The sequence below is a fragment of the Ambystoma mexicanum genome, chromosome 8 (genome assembly GCF_040938575.1).
Source record: "Ambystoma mexicanum isolate Mex_15411 chromosome 8, UKY_AmexF1_1, whole genome shotgun sequence".
NCBI lineage: Eukaryota > Metazoa > Chordata > Amphibia > Caudata > Ambystomatidae > Ambystoma > Ambystoma mexicanum.
The window spans coordinates 1,267,604,743-1,267,630,071 of record NC_090929.1 but is presented as its reverse complement, the minus strand read 5'-3'; the positions used below and the strand labels follow the sequence as shown (position 1 = coordinate 1,267,630,071).

Genomic DNA, 25,329 nt, shown 5'->3' with positions numbered 1-25,329 from the left:
CATGGTAGTTTGTGATTATTTGAGCTTGCAGTTTCTTGTCCTGGATATATAACCGTCCATGGAAATATGGTAGGTTGTTTTTTCGATGGTGTACCGGTCTCCCTTTAAAAGCCATTCCTGTTGTTTTACCTGATTCATCTGGGGCTGTAAACTGGTTTTTAAGTCATCTAAACACGTGGTAGCAGCAATCATGGTTTGAATTCGTTCTTCAGGAATGATGGCCACAGGATTGGATGCTGTAAAGGCTTCTTTTTCCTCACTCATGTGTGATAATGTGTCTGCTTTTCCATTCGGCACTCCAGGTCTATAGGTAATAATAAAGTTGTATTCTGCGAAAAAGAGGGTCCAACGAAGTTGGCATGAGGATTGCGCTTTGGCGGTCTTTAAATACTGTAAGTGTCAATAATGCATACGGAGGGGGAAATCAATCCCCTCTCCCGTACCACAGAAGCCGAATAGATCGACCCTCCCACCGTGGTTGGCACGGGCGCCTGAATATAAATAATACAGGGAACCACGTGGCAGCCAATGGGGGGAAGACGGAGTTAGGGAAAGGGGATGGAATAACAAAGGTGAGGTAAGGGAAACAAACAAGCATACATAGGAAAAGTAACTCAAAACTACTCCTGGAACCTGCCTGCCGAAAACATACTCCTGACTTAATAATTCCTCAAGCCTACTCTACACCATAATGTTTGGAACTTAATGAGAGACTCACAGAAGCACATGAAACATGAAGATTAGTGACCTTGACTTGAAAACACATGAAACTCATACACATACCCTAAGCTTGCATAAGCATGATGGCACAAACACAGGGAGTTCCCCGCAATAAATGTGACAATGACACATGGCCCTAAAGGGAAAGCAGAAGCCACAGACAATACACATAGCACAGTACATAACATGCGCGTAACCATGGTGGAGGTGAACCATTGTGTGGCAGTACTATTAGCACTCTTCTATGATTGTCTCAAAACCTCCAGCCTTTCCCACCCCTCCCTAGACACACCGTTCTGTTAATTTCACCAACAAAATGTCTTGCGGGTGTAAACCAAGACAATCCTTATGCAGAAAGACTCAGCATAGACAACTGATCCTCCAAAGGCACATAATGCGTGCTTCCGAAAACAAAGTGGGATTTTAGGCAACTAAAGCACTGGCAACAAACAAGGCAGGAAATACCACTTAACTGGATGTCCGGGCATCTCGGAAGGCACCCGGACCTGAATACATGATGCAGAAGAACAAGTTACTTCTTACCTTGTAACGTTCTTTTGACGGGATGTTCCTCCGACGAATTCCTTATCTTTGATAATACGTTTCCAGCTTGCTGGCCTTGGAAATTTTTTCTGTAGAGGGCGCTGCGCGTCGACGTCTGCCGAGTCGATGTCCCTCGACGGCCACCATATCGGCGCCGAGGTCACCATGCCCATAAATAGCCACGCGCTGCGTCCGTTGCTCAGTTCCGTTTTGTAGCATAAGAAAAGTCATGCCTGAATTGGTTATTGACCTTGAAGGAGCGTAAGCTGCAACCGCAAGGGAAGTATCACTGCAGGGATGGATGGGAGGGGCGATAAGGAATACGTCGGAGGAACATCCCGTCGAAAGAACGTTACAAGGTAAGAAGTAACTTGTTCTTCGAAGGGATTGTGTCCTCCGACATATACCTTATCTTTGATAGACTCCCATAGCAGTGGCATGTAATTGGCGGTGAGAGTAAGAATGTTATGTATCCCTTTAGGGATGGACCGAATGTAATACGGCCTTGCCAAATCTGGTCTCTTGACTTGTGGAGGAATCCAGATTGTAAAATTTTGTGAATGTATGTGCGGACGACCATGTGGCAGCCGCACATATGTCTCGGACTGGTACCCCTCTTTGGAGAGCCGAAGAGGCTGCGATACCCCTGGTTGAATGAGCCCTGAGATTTTGGGGTGGCTCTTTCCCTGCCAGTTTGTAACATTCTAGAATGGCCAAAATAATCCACCTGGAGATGGTTTGTTTTGTTCTGGGTAGTCCCAACTTGTGACCTGAGTATCCTACAAACAGTTGGTCTGCTTGCCTGATCCTAGCCATTCTGCTGATGTAAAAACTGAGAGCTCGCCTTGGGTCCAGCCTATGTAGCCTTTCCTTCTCTTTCCCCGGATGGGGAGGAGGGTAGAACAAAGGTAAGGTAATTTTCTGAGTAATATGAAATTCGGAAACCACCTTTGGGAGGAAATTAGGCTTCACCTGTGGGACAACTTTGTCCTTGTGGAAAATTGTATGTGGGGGTTTACAGGAGAGAGCTTGTAGCTCGCTCACCCTCCTAGCAGATGTTATTGCTACCAATAGGACAGTTTTAAGCGTGAGAAATCTCAGGGAACAAGAGTGAAGTGGTTCGAATGGAGTGCCCATTAGGAAGTTTAAGACGAAATTTAAGTCCCATAAGGGAACCTGGAATGGTTTTGGAGGATAAACATTAGTTAATCCCTTGAGAAATTGTATCACTAGAGGAAGTTTGAAATACAATGGTTCCTCCGCAGTGCGCTTGAAGATAGAAAGCGCTGCGAGATAGCCTTCTACAGTGCCAACTTGAAGGCCTGAGTTTGCCAAGTAGACTAGAAACGATAACACCATTGGTGTACCACATGAAAAAAGGTCGATATTCTCTTCCCTACACCAGCTGCAAATTTGTTCCAACGGCAGCGGTATAAAGACTTTGTTGCTGGCCTTCTGGCCGAAAGCAACACCTCCATGACGTTATCAGGGAGATCCCAATCCTTGTACCTCACCCTTTCAGAAGCCAAGCATGAAGGTTGAGGGTTTTGGTGTCTGGATGGAGAACCTGACCTCCCTTCTGCGAGAGAAGATTCTCTTTGAGTAGAAGACGGATTGGAGGACCGATGGACATATCTAGAAGGTCCGGGTACCACGTTCTCCTGGCCCAATCCGGGGCAATTAGGATCATGGTTTTCCGGAATCTTCTCAACCTCCTGATCATTTGAGGAATAACAGGGACTGGTGGGAACGCGTAAAGGAGTGGAAACTCCCAGTCCACTACGAACGCGTCTCCTAGAGCTCCTCTCGGGGTAAATTCCCTTGAACAGAACAGATCGCACTTCCTGTTGGTGCTTGTGGCGAACAGATCCACCTGACGGGGTTCCCCAAAGGGCGAAGATCTCTTGAAGGACTTCCTGAGCTAGCTCCCACTCGTGGGAGACTGTGCTCTGCCTGCTCAGAGCGTCCGCTGTCAAGTTCTTCTCTCCGGCTAGGTGGACTGCCGATAGAGAGATTCCTTCTTGGATTGCCCAAAACCAGAGCTGCATCGCCTCTCTGCACAGTGGCAGCGATCCTACGCCTCCTCTTTTGTTGAGGTAGTGCATGGCCACCGTGTTGTCCGTCATTATCAGGACATTTCTCCCCTGTACTGATGGCGGGAAAGCTTTCAGCGCTAGTCTGATCGCTCTCAGCTCCAATAGGTTGATGTGTAGTCTGGACTCCGATGGAGACCAACGACCGCTGATGGTCAAGTCGTTGGCATGGGCTCCGCACCCCATGAGTGAGGCGTCTGTGACTACTGTTATCTCCGGCCATGGTTGCCAAAACAGTTCTCCTTTCAAGATGTTCTCTGGATAGGCCCACCATTGAAGGTCGCAGGCTACCTTGTCCGGAATCCGGAGGAGATCTGTCATTCTCCCTGAGAATTGCGACCACTGACTTCTCAGTGCCCACTGAAGAGATCTTATTCTCAGGCGAGCCTCTGGCACAAGGAAGATGCAGGATGCCATGAAGCCTAGCAACCTGAAGAAGTCGAAGGCTGGGAGATGTTGGGCGTTTTGAAACTTGGTGACCATCTGTAGAATATCTTGAGCCCTCACCTCTGGTGGCGAGGCTTTTCCCAGGGAAGTGTCCAGGACCGCTCCAATGAACTGTGATGGTATCATCTGTGACTTCTTTAAATTGAGGGAGAAGCCCAGTTTGTGAAGGAAGTGGCAGACATAATCTAGCTGGGCCTGGGCCTGTTTCCAAGATACAGCCCTGATCAGCCAATCGTCCAAGTAGGGGTAGACGTGGATCCCTTCCCTCCTTAGACTCGGCCGCCACTACCGACATCAGCTTGGTGAAGACCCTCGGGGCGAAGGTCCGCCCAAATAGCAGAACTCGAAATTGATAATGAGAGTCGCCAATTGCGAACCTCAGGTATTTCCTGTGTTTGAGATGGATTGGCACATGGAAATAAGCATCCTGAAGGCCCAGAGATACCAGCCAGTCCTGGAGCTGGAGGGCCTGAAGGATCTGAGAGAGAGTTACCATCTTGAACTTGTCCTTCCTGAGGAACTTGTTCAATTCTCGTAAGTCCAGGATGGGTCTCAGTCCTCCGTCCTTCTTTGGTATGAGAAAGTAGGGGGAGTACAAGCCCTTGTTCCTGTCCGCTACAGGTACCGGTTCTATGGCACCTTTCTCTAGCAGGTCTATAATTTCCTGCAAGAGGAGCAGATCTGGGACTTTTAGAGAGCTGTTCCCCGGTGGATGACTCTGAGGGATGTGTAGAAAGGGTAGGCAGTAACCCTGGGCAACTGTCTCCAATGCCCAAGCATCTGATGTTATAGCCTGCCATTCCGTCAGATGGTGAGTTAACCTGCCCCCTACAGGTGTATTGTGTGGAAAGGCCTCAGAGTGGTTTGGGGGCGGCTGATGCAGATGCCGAGGGTAAAGAGGCACCTGCTGCAGCCCTAGTACCGTTGACCCGTCCACCTCGGGTGGATCTCCTTTGGCCTCTTTGAGCCGGCTGTCCTCTGCCTTTCCCGAATGCGGAATAATAGCAAAAGGACTTTCCTTTCTCAGAGGTTCCTGAGGGGCGAAAAGGAGTTTGGCGGATAGCAGCTCCTAAAGATTTTGCTGCTGCTTTAGAAGTCTGCAACTTTCCAGACTGTCATCAGCCTTTTCTCCGAATAGTGAAGAGCCGTCAAAGGGCATATTCAAAAGTCTGGCCTGTACATCTGGAGCAAAGCCAGACTTTCGCAACCAGGCATGCCTGCGGATTGTTGTACTTGCCGCCATGGCCCTGCTGATACTGTCAGCGGAATCGATGCCAGTTTGAAGTGATTCGCACATGGCATCTTTGCCATCTTTAATAATGTTAAGGAAGGCTTCCTTTTCATCTCCTTCGGGTATGCAGTCAGCCGCTGATGAAGCACACTCCCACAGTGTGTGACTGAACCTGGCGAGCGTACAGGTGACGTTGATGGACTTCAACGCCATACTACAAGCAGAGAAGACTTTCTTCGCCATAGAATCGTACCTCTTGTCATCTCTATCCTGTGGGACAGTAGGGTAAGCGGTCCTACTGCTAGATGAAGTTGCCGCTTGAACCACCAGGCTCTCTGGAGTCGGGTGTTTTGATAAGTATTTAGGGTCAGCAGCCGCTACCCTATACTTGGCTGACAATCTTTTATTGACCGCAGGAATAACTTCAGGAGTTTCCCAATTAGATGTAATTTTCCTTTGTAAGGCTGCATGGAAGGGGACCACAGGGTCCTCCTGTGGACCTTTGTCTAATATGTCTGTTGAAAAACAGGGGAAGGCGCAGACCAACCCATAAATTCAATAATTCTTGCCATAAGGGTTCTATAGGGTGTTTCGGCATGTTCTCCTGAGTCTGGCTTAACAAATTCCCCTAGTAGTTGGGCCAACAGATCTGTCTCAGAAGTTTCCATAACGCCCAGGCAGAGAGTTGTTGAGGCTTCGCGTTCTGTTACGCTCACCTGGTCTCTGCGGAGGCATTGGGGCACAGTTGCAGCCCTCCCTGGAGTTAGATCACCCTCTTCTGGTTTCGTCCCCTGCGGATCAGCTGTGGGCGGTGATAATCGGTGGCACTGCTCCTGTGTGGATATGGGAAAATGTGAATGAGCTGATAGGTGACTGTGGTATCTCCCAAGCTCTTCGACCCAAGGTGCGATTTCAGTGGGCACGTTCAGCCCATAAGGCTCACCTGGTAAGTATGAATGTTGAGCTCTCCGTCCTGCTACTTCTGGCAGGGGCGCTTGTTGATGGAATCGAGTTCCTTCACTGATTCCTGAGTAATAGTCCGGTCCAGCTGCGACTAAGCTCCTCTTTCTGCTTTCTCTCAATGTCTCTTGTCTTTTCCCCTCTTTCTGCTTTCTCTCAATGTCTCTTGTCTTTTCTGTTCTTTCTGCTTTCTCTCAATGTCTTGATGTTATTGCTCTCAATGTTGTTGTTTTTCTCTGAATAACGTTACTCTCTGTTTTCTCCCAAATAGATGGAAATGCGGCCTAACTATGGCTGTGGAGGCGCGGAACGATGCTAAGCCGAAGATGGATGTGATCGCAATGTCCGACAGCAGGTGAGGGATGGTTTTAGGGATGGCGTGAGGTTTAATGGCAGCACGTCACCGTTTAATGGTGCGCATCGAAGTGGGCTCTAAGTGGCTGTTGGGCTGCCCGGACTTACTGCTCCACTTCAAACTTCCTGTGGAGCTGCTCTGCGGCTGTCTCCCCCTCGTTCTACACGCGCGCCGTGCGCAAGAGGAAGATCTACTGCAGGCGAAACGCCGCCGTATTGGCCAGACCAATGGCAGCACGTCCTTAACGAAATGTCTGTTAAGTGTCTGTTAGGCAGAAACCTGTGCAGTTCCCTCTGGGACCACTGCAAAAGATTTAAGACTACAGGTGGTTGGCAGTAAACCCAATTGGTATCAGTCTGTACCACCCAGATTTACCTGGTAGCTGTGGCTGAGCAGTCAGACTTCTCTCAAGAAGAGTTAGGCAGTATACAGAGTATTCACAATAGGTCAAAAGAACACAGTAGAACAAGCAAACACTGACCAGAGCTTGGTGTAAAAGAGAAATAATTATTTATTTAAAAACACATCTAGTAAAACACACTGGCACTAATATCAAGCAGTTCAAAAACACGGTCACTAAGAGATACACACTCCCTTCAACGATTAGTTAGACAAGTCTTAAGTAAAGCAACACTTATTTTCAGACAGCGGTGAGCGCTTAACGAAGATGACACTCTAATCAATCGGTTTAAAAGGGAGAGAAAGGCAGAGCAAAGATAGAAACAGATCCCAACACTTTCGGAAGAACACAGTAGGAGAAGAAGGCAGGGTAAAACTGTAAATTCAAAGTTAACAAGGCCGGACCCACTTTAAGAGGCTCCGGTCGAAATGTGTCCAAGGTCACACGGTTCAAAGTGCCCAAAAGTCTCGCAATAAGTTCAGAAAGAGTTGGACCAAAAAGAAAGGGACCAGTTAGATGGTCAAGGCGGCCAGCCCAGTCCAGAAGGTTAAGGGATTATTGTTACCTTGTAGCAATCTTTAGAAAGGGAGGCCTGGCGGACACGGTACCTTAAAATGGTGAGAACGCTCCAGCGGGGGCAGTTGTTCCTGGCAGCGGGTGCAAGTCGGTGCTTCGTCCGGACGAAGAGAGGATCTCGTCGGGGAGGAAAGCAGGAGTCCGTTGCACTGCCAGGGAAGAAACCAGCCGCGGAGTTCTCAATTAAAAGGAGCAGTCCTTTTATTCGCGGTCCAGTGGTAAGTGGCTATCCAGTTGCTGGGGTGCTTGGCACGGGCAATTCGACCACAAGACGTCCTGGGATGCGAAAAAGGAAGGTAAACTGGTTGTGCCCACCAGTCAGGTGAAGAAGACTCTCCAGCCGGGAGATCTCCTCTGTCATTGGGAAGTGGTGAGTCGGTTCAGCAGGGCTCCACCGGTGGTGTTGTCGTAGCAGGCCGGCTCAGCTTCTCCCTCGTCGGATTTTCAGGTCCTGTGGCGACTTCTGAAGTTCCAGTCCCAAAAGCCCTGCTTTTATGCAGCACACCCCCATTCACTCAGCCTAGCTGTCAATCAAACATGCTAAGTGGTGAGCCGGCCGGCTCACCACTTGGGCCAATCACACAAGAGTGTGACTTGAGTTACCAAGGTAACTCAGTCCAGGGTGCCTAAACCCCCTCCCACACCCCCTGTGGTACCCAGACAGAGTGGCACCACTTTTGGAGGCTTCTGTGGAGAAGCCCGCCAAAAAGTGGAACAAAGGGCTCGACCTTTGGTTTGGAGTTACAGAGGTGAACACAAACGCCATTTTAAAACCGAGTTCTGGAAGAAAATACCAACCGGTGAATTAATATTAAATAAATAAACTGGCGGTATGTTAGAGGCTATGTTAAAAAGTATTAGCCTCGAACAATGGGAAAATCCCATAGAGATATATTCGCAGTTGAATATAAAAAGTAGTATCCACTGCCACCAGCCAAAACTCGACGAGGGGGGACGGGATAGTGCCCCCTCGAATACCAGACCCAGGGGCAATCGAATTGCCCCTACCAGTATGTCCACAATATGATGGTTTGTACTGGTTCTGTTAGTAATTTGGGACTAGAAAAGCCAATGGTGACTTTACATGCCCTGGGAGACAGTAGTCAGTCCCAGTGTATGGAGTCTATGGTGGGGGGTCACTATGACACCCCGGTGTTACTGCACGGAGGGTGCTGTGTAACACACATACAAAAACATATGAGACCCTATGGAGTAAAAGACCCCATAGCCCATGAAACACATTAACATTCAAAGGAACACCATAAACCATGTCCAAGAGTGGGAGAAAAAAGTCTCACTCTTGGCAGGAGAAAAAAAACAAACTCCAGAAATCCAGCAAAACTCACTAGGTTAGGAAATTCAGCCTAAACAGAGAATTCTCCGTAACAGTGTCTACCCTTATCTTTTGCCTTCCTTTTGCAGGTGCTGCGAGTTCGGATGAAGTGAGTCGTGCCGCGGTGCCCAGAGGATGCTGTCTGCATTCTGAGATGTTTGCAGGTGAGCCGCAGTGCCAGGAAGAAGATGTCTGCGCTCTGAGGTGTTTGCAGGTGAGCCGCGGTGCCAGGAAGAAGATGTCTGCGCTCCGAGATGTTTGCAGGTGAGCCGCGGTGCCAGGAAGAAGATGTCTGCGCTACGAGATGTTTGCTGGTGAGCTGCGGTGCCAGAAAGAAGCGTGCAGGTGAGAGCAGGATTCTCCAGATGGTAAGTATGAATGTAGATGGCAGGATTTTTCCAGGTAAGGTGAATTTCAGGCGACGGTGAGCGTTACGCTGCACAGAGGTGCAGAATGACGCAAAGTGTGTGCCTCGGGGTTGGGATGGCTTTTATAGCTGAGCTCTTAACGCCACGCCTCCTTAGCTCAGTCCTGCTTGCCACACCAGGCCACTCATAGAAGTTGCATGTGCAGATGCAGATGGAGGCCACACCCGGACTAATTACACACAACTGAGGAGTTCTTGAGAGTATTCCTGCCCATAATAAAAGTGTTCCGTTCCATTCCAAGCACTTCTGCCTATAATCAGCGCCTTGGTGTAAAGCGCTCTATAAATAAATCAATCAATCAATCAATCAATGAATATGTCTTGTTTAAGTTCTTCCATGAGTCTGGCGCCAAAGGCGCCAGGACTGTGTCCAACCAGACTCCCCATGTATAAACGTCCCAAAGGGACGTGAGTGAACCATGATGCCCCCTGCTCCCTCCAATTGATGGTGCTCCTGTGATCCTGGGCAAGTGGCCATGACAATATTAGTGTATGGACAAGTAAATACTAACGATGGATGGCAGGATGGAGTGGTGAGAAGCAAAGCATTGGCACTAGCCCAGTCATCAGTGAACAAGGTGCAGGAAGAGACCGACGTGCCTGAAGGAATGGGATGTGAGTGCAAAATTGCTAACATGGGTAGAAAATGATGAGGGACCGATGCCGATAATCCCCCTGAAGACACCAGCTATGTGCTATCAGAACAATGGTGAGGTTGAGGTTGGTGATAACGTTGGGTGCAACACAGTTGAAAAAGTTGCTGATATTAGGGCAGGAACAGCAGTACTGATGGCTCACTACTGGGCTTGTGGATTTAAAGCATATGAGAAACTGCTACCTGTATGGGGAGGAGTTTGCTCGCTGGTACACATCAACATGCCCTTGTTGGTCATACCCAGGAAGGATGTAAAGCTCGATGAATTCCTGAAAATTAACAACAATAAGAGAAGGAAGAGATTGGTCGGGTGGCACCAACAGCCCAGGTAGAGAAGGAGAAACTGAAAGGATTGAGCATAGTGAAGAGAGGGGAGAATTACATCTCGGGAACATCAGAAACGGTACTGGACGAGATCCCAGCAGAGCACATGATGTTTAGCAGGACACAGATGTGCTTTGCATCAATAATACCAGGGGTGCAGACATACACGAACGCCAAGTAGTTACAGATCACTCGTTGGGAGCTGATGGTAACGATTAACTCTACTGTGAATGGGTTCAACACTATAAAGGAAGACCTCAGAGCAATAAGATTGGTGGCGCTCCAGGAGAGATATGTTCTGGATCTCCTCACGGCTATGGAAGGAGGAGTTTGTGCAAATATAGGGAGTTCCTGTTGCACATTCACACCTGCCAATGGCAAAGATAACAGAAAACTATCAGATGTAGTGGCACAACTGGCACTGATGCATGCCAAAACAGAAGATTAAGTACGAGGAACTGGGAAGGACAAGAACTGGATGGCATGCATATGGTCATGGATGCCATCATGGCTATCAGACGGACAGAAGGTGATAGCAGGAGCTCTCGTTCTGGGAGCAGCATCCATGTGTTGGATCAAAATCTGCATGGCAAGTTGCAAGAAAACAGCAGAAGAGGCTATCCGAATGCAGATCGTAATGGATGTAAACATAGGGGGAACAAAAGACGAGATTGTTGCAGAAGGGGACAAGTTCAGATCGAAGATCGCACAGTGTGAACTATTTCCAACTGAATCCATGAAGCTGGACAACCCACACGATCCAAAGTACTATGAAGTAAAGTGGGTTTGGTGCAACCCTGAAGGAGTGTGCTGTTACATGCACTGGTCTTTCGATGAGCACACAAACTATTATGGACACCTTGGATGAATAATGAAGATATGGCAGCCCAGAGCAAAAGGATGGTTATATAAGGATGTAGTCGACAGGTCAACCAGACGGGGGACTGAAGAGGGTTGGGGGAGCCTACCCCTGCTGAGCCTCCTATCAAATACATGACATGGAAGAAGACCAGGAAACATCGCAATCACCCATTCTATTTTGGATGAGTTCCCAATGGACCGATGGTTGACAAGTATGTTGAGAGGTACCCCTCAGCCAGCCCTAGAGGCCAGGCGTGGTACAAAATTACCCCAGAGTGGATGAGGAGCCTCAGGCTGTAACCAAAGACACCACAATCGACAGTATTGATTAAAGCGTCAAGAAGGCCTGTTGCTGACGTCGTTAGAGACACTATAGGCCTCATTACAGGCCGGGCAGTCCGGAATTAACAGTGGCGGTAAACCCGCCGCCACTGTTAATTCCGGACCGCCCGATCCCGAGTCCTGCAGGCGGGAGGTGATCTTTTCGCAAGGTCTGACCTGGCTGGTTGAACACCTCCCACCTGCAGGCGGACGTGGAAACACCAGCACCATCACGAGATGGTGCTGGTGTTTCCACTTCCCCATTCCCATTGAGTCCTTTTGGACTCAATGGGAATGGGGATTTACACCATTCTGCCTCCGAATTCCCAGGACACCAGGGTCGTAATGCCCTGGTATTTCCGGGAGTCACGGAGGCGGAATGGTAATACGAGTCCTGGTTTTACCGCCGCGGTTACCGCCAGACTAGTAATGAGGCCCTATGATTTAGCAGCGTGAGACATGAAGCAGACGTGCCATCCGCACTGCGGGACATAAACACACATCCGAATACATGAAGAATATGAGCTTCCAGTTCTATAGTTAGAGGACAGACACATCTACATATTGTCATAGTTTTTATTATTTTGCCATTAGTCAAACGCAGCAACGCAGAAACCACAAGAGGCAAGAGATCCTGAGCAGAGCTTGCAGATGCTTACATGAGAATAACGTTATGGAACTGCAGAAGCACCTATGGGACCTGACAGAACCAAGTGTGACTAACCTATGGAGAATGTAGTATAGCACAAACATCGTAGAAACCGCATTATAATGGTTTAGGGAAATTACAACAGGCCACAGGCCTCTCAGGCTGAACAAAGAGCAAACCGTGTGAGACAGGACCCGCTGCAAAGGCCACAATATAGGGATGACATTCCATTCCCGGAACGACAGTAGCACCAGCTGCAGTAAAAACAATTAATTCCTCATAATTCAGAGCTGCACAGTTCCAAATCATGGTCTCTGAACACGTGACCCGGCTGACGCAGACAGTGGACAGCGACCGGCGATGGGAAAGAGAGCTACCACACAGAAGACAGCAACAAAGATACTACAATGTGAGACAAATGTTGCACCGAGCAAATGAGCACTCTCATAGACTAAGGTGGTACACACAAGTTACAATGCATACACATAGTCATTCTTATTAACTTGAAAAGGTACATCAAGAGCTGAGAACCTTTGCAGATCCCAGGCCTGGGGATGACAGCTCTAGCCAAACACAGTTCAGTATCCTAGGGGTGGGTAGCAATGGGCAAGAACCAATGGCAAGACCCTCACACAGCCACCTGATGTGCAAGGGCCAGTAGACTAACATGTATAGTGGCCGCTATAGGTGGTATATTACTCAGTACCCAATCCAGTGGTCTGATAGGTTTTCTGGAGAAGTGCCCAGTTTGTAACGTCACTCTGACATCATTAGGGTGCAAAACTGGCCTGCGAGCCTGGAGAAGTTGAGATGTCCATGGAATTCTTCTGTCCCTGTGCTGATCCCTGTTGGTTTTGTCTGTAATAAACCACAGTTTGAACTTGCCGTTGACTGAGTCCTCTGTTTGTCCTGTGGAAGGTGTTGGGCCTTCCAAGAGTCCACAAACTCCTAGTGGCCCTCTGGCAAACCTGTGAGTTTGTCCCAACAAAACATCCTGCAGATGAGTTGCCGGGTCCATGAGGGAAGCATCCGTGAAGAAAGTGACTGTTGCCCATGGCTGCTGAAAATGGGCCCTCAGAAGGAGGCTGGTCACGGATGCCCACCAAAGCAGGTCTTGAGAGACCTGTGGTGGGACCCTGATAACATCGGTCATGCTCCTGTTGAATTGGGATAACTGACTTCTAGGACCTCTGTAGTAACCACACTCACAGTCTTGCTTTCCGGATTATGAAGACACAGGAAGCCATGAGTTCTATCATCCTCAAGAAAACCCTGGCTGGGAGTCCGCCATTCAGCTGGAAGAGGGCTGCTATGGTCTTAATGCTTGTCATTCTCTCTGCTAGTGGGTGCGTCATGCCACTCTCCGTATCCAGAACTGCTCCTATAAATCCTAAATGAGTGGAAGGGGTTAGAAAGGAATTATTTTTAGGTTGGTAGTAAAGCTTATTTGGTGGAGCATGGTACACATCCTCCCCAAGTCCTGTAGGGTCCCCTCTGCCAATCTGCCCCAGCAGGAGCCAGTCATTTAGGTAGCGAAAGACAAACACTTTCTGCCTGTGCATATGGCCGTCAACACCTCCATACCCTTTGTGAATACTCTTGAGATGGAAGTGATACAGAATAGGAGAACTGCAAACTGGTATGGAGTTCATCGCACCACAAAACAAGGGTACTCCTGATGTTTGGGGTGACTCAGGCCACTCCTGGCGATGCTATGCAGAACTCCAGAGATTCCACTTTAGGGCTGGAGTGACATCTTCTCCAACCACAAAACAAATGGGGGTATCCAAAACTGAAAGATGAGAGGTTTCTTGTGGGAGATGTTGTGATGGGAATCTGCCGGACTGCCCTCAGTGTACACTGTGCGGCTTCCTCCGTGTGCGTGTGTGACTGATAGGTTTAAGTGTAGGCCCCTTACTCGTTCTCTTGTAATCCTTGTACCTCCCTTTTGCACTCTCACATGGCCAAGTATCTGGTTTTCTCAAAGTCTTGGTCTCCCTGGATCTTCTTCCCTGTATCTAGGGCAATAAGTCTCTGTTCGTGTGATGGGGTTTTGCCCATTCGATTTGCAATGTTAACTCTTAGCATTGCACCAAGCTTGCATTCTCCTTTATGAACAAAAAGTTGCAAGGTTGTGACCTGCGCCAACACTGGTTGTTTTACGGTCTAATAAAGTGAAGCGAATCCACTTGTCTGTTGTTGAGTGATCACATAACTAGGATGCTGCCTTAATATGCCATGGAGGGGGTCATATTATAAAAGGGGAAGACCCAGTAGAACCAACAAAGGCCAAGGACACTGCCATGCATGTGATGCTACTGCCTCCTAAATCAATTTATTGTCAACTTACACCAAATATTGCTAATTTCCATTCCTGTTTTAATCCAGTCCATTATTTCCAGTTCTTTCTTTGCTTTCAGAGGATTCTCTAACAGGGTTGTTACCGTTGAATCAGCTCCTTCTAGATTTCTTTTAGCTTTTATGGCCAGCTGATGGAGGATCTTAGAGCTGTCCTTTTGGAAATGATGATTAACATCTTCATAAAGAGCGTCTTTTTGTGGAGTTATTATTAACCTGTAGAGAGATGGCAATCTCCAAGTTACCTGTTGCTGCAATGATTTCAAGCCGAGCTCAAACCTTAAGACCTGAATGGGAAGACAGCTGGGCAGGCCCAACGAGCTCTTCCAAATTTGACCCTCCACCTATTGCCAGTCTATGTCCCAGAGCTTTGGTTGGGCCTCCAACCCATTCAATATCACAGGGATTACTTTGGCGTTATAAAACCTTATTAATGGTTTAATTGAAAATTTACAAAGCTCAAAGAAGATCTTTTTCATCTGAGGTATTGTTTTGTCAGCTTTGGATCTGATTTCAAGTTCCACTTTACACACTGAGGGATAGGCAAACATCGTATAACCCAGATAGACTAATTTGTCTACCCTTGTAATTGCTTCTCCTTCAAAAAACCATTTACCAAAGTTAATTTGCTTTTTTGGGTGTTTCAGCACCAGAATTTTTGACTTTCTTGGATTTACTTGTAGTCCATTTAGTTTAGTATATTCACTTAGCCCATTGAGTAAGGGCTGCAGGCCTATTGCTGTCCTGTCAATCAAGACGATGTCATCTGCATAGGCGAGCCAAAAAACCTTAATGGAATTAAGTTTGGGAATTGCCATTGTCCATTTTTGTCTCCCAGATCTGACAAGTATAGGTTGAAGAAAAAGGGGGCTCCCATACACCCCTGTCGCACACCTTGCTCCACCCTGATTGTATTGGAGAGATGACCAGCCTCATCAAATCTTATCATGAGCGAGGTGTTTTTGTGGAGCTCAATTAATATTGCCAGGAGCTTATTTGGGAGACCCCATCTTCTCAATTTTGCCCACAATTTCTCCCTGTTTACTAGGTCAAATGCTTTGGAGAGATCTACCCAGGCTCCAAAATGCAGACCCTCTCCAAATTTCCTTGTATGTTCTTCTAATAGACTCAGGGTGAGGCCATTGTGTGTTGTAGACATTCCTCGCCTGAAGCCTGTTTGAAATTTGGAGATGATGTTATTTGATTTGGCCCAGTCCTCTAACTCTATCAAGAGTATACGCATGAATATCTTGCTCTCGATGTCCAAGAGGGCAATTGGCCTATAATCTTTGGGCTGTGATCTATCCCCTCCTTTGTAGAATGGTATTATGACTGCTTGTTTCCAAGAAGGAGGGAAGCATTTTGGCTCTAGTATTTCCCTATAAAGGGTGTCAAGAAGTGTCGCCCAGGTATTAACATTAGACTTCAAAACCTGATAAGTTAGCCCGTTTGGGCCCGCTGCCTTTGATGATGAGGCGTTCAAAATTAGATCTTCTATTAATTTTGCATCAAAGTTAAGTTCCCACTTGGGGACCTCCTGTTGATTTTCCACGGTAGCTGACGTGTTTTTAAAGTTCGCTGTCAGGTAATCTATCCACCTCTTTTCTGGAACCAGTTTACATTGGGTGATGTTACTGGCTGATTTCTTTCCTTTACTATTTACTATTGACCAGAAATTACAGGTACTATTTTCACAAAGAGCCTCCAGCATCTGTTCATTATCTTGTTGGTGACGCAGGATCTTTCTTGACTGTGACCATTGTTTACAATTCCTAAGCAGCTTTTTCTGTTATATGTAAAGTTCAGATGGATTCATAAAGGAATACTTCAGCCGTCTAAGTTCACGCCTTAAGGACCTTTTTTAGATCCATGTCTCCTCATCAAAAGAATGTAAGTGATGGGTTTCCTTTACCAAGGCTCCTGCTGTCGGGCGGTGCACCGTCCAAATAAATGGCTGAAAGCAGTGTGGTTTACAGTTCTCTTTTTGTTCTTCTAATGAGATGCCATTTAACTTCTCATTCAAATTTCGCCCCTCTCTTTTATATTTAACCAAGATTGCTTTGCCTTTCCTCAGTAATAGGTCCTGTGAATATTTAGCCGACTTATCTTTCATTGAGCTCGTAATTTTGACTCTTAGCCGAGCATGATCACTCCCTTCTCCCCAAATTATTTCCATAGATGTTTTCTTCATTTGTAGTTTTTCAGAAACAAATACATAGTCCAGTGTGGAGAAGGCATTACCATGGGACCATGTTGGATTCGAAGGGCAGTCACCTTCAGCAGAGACATTTAGCATGAAGAGGCCCCACAAATTTAAAAAACTCTGACCACTGTCTCCCGGCCTTGGAGGTTTTTACCCATTTTGACAGCGACCGATGGAATTGATCAAGGCTACATTGCGCTGGGTTCCAATAAATATTCACTACTACAAGGGAAGGAAGATCATGGACAGACTGTAGTTCAACTTCACATGCCAGGATTCCTTCCTTTCAATTGTGCAGAAGTGTGACATTTTTGCTAAATAAATTGTTAATTCCAAGCAACAATCCCCCCGACGGTCGACCTTTAGATTTTTGGCTTGCCGGGGTTGTGAATATTGTGAACCCTTCTGTTTCTATTGGGTGTGTGTGCCAGGTCTCCTGCAGTAGGATAGCATCAGAATTTAAAAAGAGATCTTTCTTTCTGCTGCTCGCAGTAAAGGTCTTTGGGCCGCGGGTGTTCCAGCCTGTAATAGTAATTTCATTATGCCTAAAGACTCTGCTAAGTCAACTCCAGCTTTAGTAGTACTTGTGAGAGGATCTCTGGGAGTGCTGCTAAAGTGCTGGCCTTATTATCTTCCGAGTTTCCCCGAGATGGCACCACTGGCTCCTGATTTGAGATTCCCACAGCTTTCACGCTTTCTCCTTCAGTGGTAGACATCTCGCTGTTTTGACCCATTTGTACTTCCACTGGGTTCTTCTCAAGAATCATCAGGCCGATTTTTTCCAGCTCTTTTTTGTTACTTTTAATGGCTTTCCACGCTTTTTGTGATGTAAAACCCACCTCTACTATGTTCATCACCTGTCTGCTCGGAAACTTTACATATTCTATGTCCTCCGAGCCAAACAGGTAGAGGTTGGGAACTCTCTTGACATAGTCCAAGATAGCACTTCTGCAAAGTGATGCATGTTTTGGTATTTTATTTAGCGCTTTTAGCCAAAGTTTTGGGACAGCATATTCTTGGATTTCTAAGTCTTCTTCCAGGACTTGTTCATGGAGTTCGCCTCTACATCTACTGTCATTTTGAGGTCTTCTGTTTTTTCCTTTAATACTTCTGTCACTTTCTTAGTTTCTTAGTCTTACCTTGACCATTTTTGATTTCAATCATCAGTGATGTTTTTGTGCTGTTTTTAGCGTCTCCTTTTAAAAAGATTGGTGCAATTTTTAACGTTTCTTTTGTTGAACCCTGAATTTTTTTAGGATGATTTCTGTTCTCCTTCCCCAAAAATATTGAGGCCCAAGGTGGGCCTTTCAATGATGGGCAGATTAGAATTGATTTTTTCCCTCAATTCTCTTTTCCACTCCCAGTTGAGCTTTTGGTGGTTAAGGCTCCTGCAGATAAAGTTTGGTGTAAAACTTCTTGTTGATCCAAAGGATCTGTCTGAAGGCCAACGTTAGCCCTCGAAATCTTTGCTTTAGTCGGGCTGCACATGTCAGATTCCAAGATGGCTTTCTGCTTCCCTTCTGTCTGTTTTTCTTTTCTTTCGGCATCACGAAAGGGTTTCCCACTTTTTTTCTGGGAACCTTTCGTCTTTCCATTTGCTATGTCCAGTAGATGCTAGTCATTTCCTTGCATATCTTCTGGGAGGTATTTTTCAAGTCTTTGATTGTAGAAGGGTCTTCATTATTAAGCTGTTTCGTTTTTAGGGCACCAGGCTTGACTTCTCTTTTTTTTTTGCTTTCGCAAGATAACTGGGAATGCCATTGTGCTGATTTTCTGTCTCATTTCTTTTTTTTTGGCTTTCCTTTGTCCCTTTGACAATTGTTTGCCAGGTACCAGCCATTCACCAAAACTACCATTCTGAGGGCTTGACACATCTTCCTGAATATTTATGGGGGGCTCAATTTCTACCACTACATCTTCATCCACAACATGTGCAAGCCTTCTGAACTCCTCCAAAACTGACTCTGAGAGGGGAATATCGTCAAACTGATTGTTTGTCCCCTCTCTCTCGCTCTGGCTTGCCACAGATCCAGTTTCATTAAGGGAAAGGCAATCAAAGACTCCTCAACACATTGTGATCCGGACATGGATCATCACCAGGAGGACCAAGAGGCAGAAACCAGAAGTGAGCACTGAACCCACTAAGCTATCTTGCCATCTATTTCTCCTTAAATGTGCATGCCATATCATTTGGTAATGCATTGGCTATGGGGGTTACATGCATTATTACAGTGCTCAGAAGCAGCAGGGAGTGTAAACCTGAAACCTGTAAGCCCACGTGTAAACCTGATAATAGTAGTGCTATCTTTCTTTTTTAAAGGACTGGAGGGGGTGGTGGTTAGATATCCTCATACATGTTTCTTGTTAACTGCACAATTGATTAAACAGCATATTTGTCACATTTGGATAGTTCAGAGAATTTAAAGCTCAACTCTGACATGTGCTAAACTGAACTTTCCAAATTCATACTTCAGCAGCGGTGAATCAGCCCATCACCCTTCTCGGGTTAATATATTAAGTACTATTACATTTAATAGTATTAACACCTATTTTACAGTGCTTATAAGCAGGAGGAATCAGGAGTCTTCTCTATGAAAGATAGTGAGCTAAAGACTCTGGGTAAGTCTCTTGTAACCAGGACTAATGTCTGGCAGAGGGACTCCCAGGACCCCCCTTGTTAATTTGCATATTTAAGTAGCTTTGGGTCTCACCCTAAGTTACTAGGGGAATCCAGACGTGGACCCCTTGCTCAATATTCTTAGAGAGGCACAGATCCACCCTACTGATGAGGTCCAACCAGACCGAAACACGTGTCTGGGATTTCTGTTGGTACTCTTGTTCAGAGGAGAATTGCCTAGCATTTCGGTGCTGGACTGCCCCAGGGCAGGACAAAGACTGATATGTTTGGGATATTTCTTCTCTGTGAAAGATAGTGAGCTAAAGACTCTGGATAAGTCTCTCGTAACCAGGAATAATGTCTGGCAGAGGGACTCCCAGGACCCCCCCTTGTTAATTTGCATATTTAAGTAGCTTTGGGTCTCACCCTAAGTTACTAGGGGAATCCAGACGTGGGCCCTTGCTCACTATTCTTAGAGAGGCACAGATCCACCCTACTGATGAGGTCCAACCAGACCGAAACACGTGTCTGGGGTTTCTGTTGGTACTCTTGTTCAGAGGAGAATTGCCTAGCATTTCGGTGCTGGACTGCCCCAGGGCAGGACAAAGACTGATATGTTTGGGATATTTCTTCTTTGTGAAAGATAGTGAGCTAAAGACTCTGGGTAAGTCTCTCGTAACCAGGACTAATGTCTGGCAGAGGGACTCCCAGGACCCCCCTTGTTAATTTGCATATTTAAGTAGCTTTGAGTCTCACCCTAAGTTACTAGGAGAATCCAGACGTGGACCCCTTGCTCACTATTCTTAGAGAGGCACAGATCCACCCTACTGATGAGGTCCAACCAGACCGAAACACGTGTCTGGGGTTTCTGTTGGTACTCTTGTTCAGAGGAGAATTGCCTAGCATTTCGGTGCTGGACTGCCCCAGGGCAGGACAAAGACTGATATGTTTGGGATATTTCTTCTCTGTCAAAGATAGTGAGCTAAAGACTCTGGGTAAGTCTCTCGTAACCTAATGTCTGGCAGAGGGACTCCCAGGACCCCCCTTGTTAATTTGCATATTTAAGTAGCTTTGTGTCTCTCCCTAAGTTACTAGGGGAATCCTGACGTGGACCCCTTGCTCACTATTCTTAGAGAGGCACAGATCCACCCTACTGATGAGGTCCAACCAGACCGAAACACGTGTCTGGGGTTTCTGTTGGTACTCTTGTCCAAAAGGAGAATTGCCTAGCATTTCGGTGCTGGACTGCCCCAGGGCAGGACAAAGACTGATATGTTTGGGATATTTCTTCTCTGTGAAAGATAGTGAGCTAAAGACTCTGGGTAAGTCTCTCGTAACCAGGACTAATGTCTGGCAGAGGGACTTCCAGGACCCCCCTTGTTAATTTGGAATCAGGAGTCAGACATGAAGTGCTATACATAAAAATATGACATAATACCAACTATTTTGCAAGGATATGGGACAATCTAGGCCACAGTAACATCAAAACATGGACATTTTTTGCACACAATTTGTATTTATTATTTGTATTTATTAACATTTTATATAGCGCTTTACGCCAAAGCGCTTTACAAAAGGACAACGGGAATTACAATAAGCAATACGTAGTAACATTTGAATCAATTACCAGAAAACAGTATAAGGAACAATTTACATGAGTCGAGTGGTTGAGCATGAGAGGAGAAGGACCATGGTGAGAGAAGCAAAGGACAACAAGAATTACAATAAGCAATACATAGTAACATATGGATCAAGTACTAGAATACAGTATAAGGGACAATTTAGATGAGTGATGTGGTTAAGGATGAGTGGAGAAGGACCATGGTGAGAGAAGCAATAGGATTGGAGCTTATGGAGAAAGTGAGGAGAAGAAGGAAGCATAGATGTTAGGGAGGTGAATGGAGGAGGAAGGGTTTTAGGGAAGTGTGGAAGGTAGGGTAGGAGGAAATAGAGCATATGGGGAGAGGGAGGCGGTTCCAGTGGAAAGGAGCAAGTAGTATGAAGAAGCGGAGCGAGAAGGGGCACAGGGTGGAGGGGAAGAAGTGAGTAGGAAAAGATCGGCAGAGCGGAGTGGGCAAGAAGGGGTATAGGAAGTGAGGAGGGAGGAAAGGTAAGGTGGAGCAAGACCATAGAGGAATTTGAAGACGAGGCAGAGGGAACTGAATTTAAGCTGGGAGTGAAAAGGTAGCCAACCAAGTGAGGAGAGGGAAGAGGAGATGGAGTCGAGGGGTGAGAGGAGGCAGAGAGAGCGAATAGCACAGTGATAGACAGATTTGAGGGGGGTGAGGTGAGAGGAGGGGAGTCTGAAGAAGAGAGTGGAGCAGTAGAAGAGTCTGACGAAGATAAGGGAGGTGATTAAGAGCTTAGTAGCATGAAATGTAAGGTAGGGTTGAATTTTACTGATGTTAAAAAGGTGAAAGCGGCAGGATCTAGCAGTAAGAGAAATGTGGGGAGAGAGAGAGAGATTGGAATCAATGTGAAGACCAAGGTTACGGGCATGGGGAGATAAGGAGAGTTTGGAAGGTGAAAAGAGAATGCAAGGAGGAGGGGAGGGGGGGAGGAATAGTATTGGCAGGGAACAACAGGACCTCAGTTTTGTCCGCGTTTAGGGTAAGGAAGCGAGAGGACATCCATGATTTAATAGCGCAGAGACAAGAAGAACGCTTAATATGGATGTCAGAGTTGAAAGAGGAAAGGGAGAGGAAAAGCTGAGTATCGTCTGCATAGAAATGGTGCGAAACACCAAAAGAGGAGATGATAGGGGCTAAAAAGGAAGTGTAAAGTGAGAAGAGAAAAGGGCCAAGGACGGAGCTTCTGGACACACCGTGGTTGAAAGGATAGGTGGGGGAGGTGGAGCCACCCCAGGAGACTGCAAAGGTACGGTTAGAGAGATAGGAGGAGAACCATTTGAGGACAGAGTCTTTGAGGCCAAAGGATGAGAGAGAATTAAGGAGGAGAGGGTGATTGACAGTATCAAAGGCGTCAGAAAGGTCAAGGAGGATGAGAATGGAGGAGTGCTTGGAATAACGGGCAGAAAGAAGAAGAGTTGAGAACAGAGATAAGAGTACTTTCTGTGGAGTCAAGAGGGCGGAAGCCAGATTGGGTAGGAGGGAGGAGAGAAAGGTTGAAGACGAAGGAAGAGAGTTGAGAATAGAACATTTATTCAAGAAGCTTAGAGAGAAAGGGTAAGCGGGAGATGGGGTGGTACTTGGATGCAAGGTGGGGATTAGCTGAGGGTTCCTTGAGAATGGGGATGATTGTTGCATGTTTGAACGGAAGAGGAAAGGTGGATGTAGAAAGACAAGTGCTGAAAAAGGAGGTAAGATAGGGTAAGAGGAGGGGATAGTTTTTAGGAATAAGGGAGGTGGGAATAGGTTCAGAAGGGGAAGCGGTAGGATGAATTTTGGATAAGAGGAGGGAAACTTCAGATTGAGTGACAGGAGTGAAGGAGGACAAGGTAGAGGGTGGAGGAGGGGGGACAAGGGGGATATTAAGATGGGGATGAGAGGATATTTTGGTGAAGATTGAGGACTTTGCCACTGATCACGCCACTTTCTTCACTAACAGAGAGAGGAGAGGCAATGGAATGATCGGGGGTAGGGAGAGAGAGAAGACAAGTGAAAAGTTTGAAAGATGTGGCGATGGTGAGAGGATTGAGAGTGGAGAAGGTCAGAAAAGTAGGAACATTTAGTGTAGTTGAGGCAGGAGTCATAGAGGGTATGATAGGACAAGTATGTAGATGGGTTAGATGGGGAGGGGTGTTTGAGCCAGCGTCGTTCAAGGAGTCTGAGAAGGCGACGCATGGAGGAAAGGTGAGTAGAGAGCCAAGGTTGAGCAGGCTTGCGAGAAGGGGGAAGGAGGAGAGAGGGTAAATGAGATCAAGAGTAGAAGTGAGGGAAGAGGGTTCTAGATCATTTGGTCGAATATAAATGGTCAGCAGGACAAATGGTCGACACCAAAAAGTCGACAGGTCAAATGGTCGAATTTTGTTTTTTTTGTTTTTTCACTTTTATTTTTTTGGGGGGTCCCCTCCAACCCCCTTTTCTTTGCTAAAAAAAACCTTTTTTTCCCTAAACGAAAACCTAAAATATATATATATAAATAAAAAAAAATTCGACCATTTGACCTGTCGACCAAATTGTGTCGACCATTTGTCTGTCGACCATTTTTCTGTCGACCATTTGACTAGACACCAGGGAAGAGGTTAGGGTGGAAAAGGCGTTGTTGGCTGAGAGAGAGAAGAAGTGGGAGAGAAGGGGAAGGAAAGAGGAGCAAGAGGTGAGGAAAAGAGAAGGGTTGAAGTTGCGCAGGTCGCAGCGGAAAAAGGGGGCGGATGGTAGAGTGGAGGGAGGAGAGGAGGCAGGGGGAGTGAGGGAAAGGGAAAGTAAGGAGTGGTCAGAAAGATAGTTAAAAAGGGCAGATATAGAAGAGGCAGTGAATGCAGAGGTGAAGATGAGGTCAAGAGTGGAACCGGATAAGTGAGTAGGCGGGGAGGGGAGGGGAGTAAGAAGGTAGGAGTCAAGAATGCATAAGAGAGGAGAATTGGGAGGATTAGTGGAGAGATGGAGATTGATGTCACCTAGTACAATTAGTGGAGTTGGGGAGGGGGTGATGAGGTTGAGGAGATAGTCAATGTCCTCATAGAAGGAACCAAGACTGCCAGATGGCGGTAAATAATGAGGAAAGAGATGGCATGGGGAGAATTAAAGATGTTATACATAAATTCAAAGGAGGGAAGGATAGGTAGAGAAGCGGAACAAGGGGGGGAGATAAAGTTGGGGCGAAAAAGAAGGCATAAGCCGCCACCTCGAGCAGTAGATCAAGGGACATGGGCGAAAGAGGATAAGGAAGAGGTGTGAGATGCAGGAACAGAGGTTTGTAGGGAGGTATCCAAGTTTCAGTGATACAGAGAAAGTGAAGATTGAGGCATAGGAATAAATCAAGGACAGCTGTGGTTTTATTGCAAATGGATCTTGTGTTCCAGAGGGCGACACCAGTGGAATTGGAAATGTTAGAAATTTGTGGGTAGATGATTGCGATGTCTGATTGAGGAGTTAGGGTGAGGGGTAGGGTAGGGCTGGGGGGTGAGGGAAGGTTGAAAGAAGAGATAGTCATGATGACAAGGCAGAGAGTTTTGGGGGGAGGGCAGAGGAAAGGTGGCTATGGAAGGGAAAGGCGTGGGAGTGATGGGAGGAGAGGAGCATATCAAGGAGCACTAGCTAGTAATGAGGTGGCCAATGGAACAAGGAGGGACGATGAGGTACCACCAGGTTAGGGGCAGAGGTTGAGGTAAGCGGGGGGCAGCAAGTGAATATGGTCAGGAGGGAGAAGACAAAGTGGGGGAAGCAAATTGTGAACTAGTGAATGATCGGAAGGGAAGAGGTAATGAACAGTAACACTGATAGCGCTCAGACACATAAAACAAACAAGTTGACACTAATTAAAGAAGCTCTGCATTTTGGGCATCCAGTCTGTCTGGCCTATATAAGCAAACACTAATCTCCAGTTGTACTTTTGTGAGCATAGCACATTAGAGAAAGTGAGAATGGACAAGGTGATTTCCCCCCAAAAAGAGGGCTCTAAGAATATGCTTTTATTTCCACACTGCCTCTGCATTCCTTCACCAGGAGTTGCTAGGACAGTGCCAGAGGTCGCAAGGGAGTCACTAGGAATCACAGCTGCTACCCCTGTAGACACCCAAATAATGTCGGTGTCAGGAACTGCCAATGCGAGCTCTGAAAATATACAGCCATGATGTCACTTCCTGCACGTGTGAGCACCTAGGCACATGATGGAGATATCTGCTAAGCTGTCTTGCGTCACCTGGATGAGTGGGAAATGTTCTGGAGTGGACTACGTGAGGATGGATTTCAACAGTGGGAGCAATCTATCCATTAGAAAGTATATTTATGATAGATCCAACACAATATTCACTTTGTGGTAAATTGATTTAATATTTTTTTCAACAACTTGATGGAGAAATATATTCTGTGGTATGACTCTAAGATTCACAGAGTAATGGAAATCATGAAACAGGTACAGCAAAATAGACAGATAGCTGTTCACAAATCTGGGTTTTGATTTTAGATTTGAATTTTCTCAAATTGGCAACTCATTTTAAAAACTTAAATAAAGTAATTCCACATTCAATGTGCCATGAATGTGGAATGTGTCCACCTATGTAGTTTGAAACCAGTAATCTTCTGGTGCAGAACTCTTTTAGCATCCATATGCCAACTCATTGCTCCAAACTAAT

At 46.5% G+C, this 25,329-nt stretch overlaps 1 protein-coding gene across 1 annotated transcript in view; it reads right to left on the bottom strand.

Moving 5' to 3' along the window:
* The window catches only part of CC2D2B (coiled-coil and C2 domain containing 2B), a 2,924,037-nt gene that overhangs the window by 1,242,824 nt on the left and 1,655,884 nt on the right, over nucleotides 1-25,329 (bottom strand). The gene's annotated exons all lie outside the window — the stretch shown is intronic.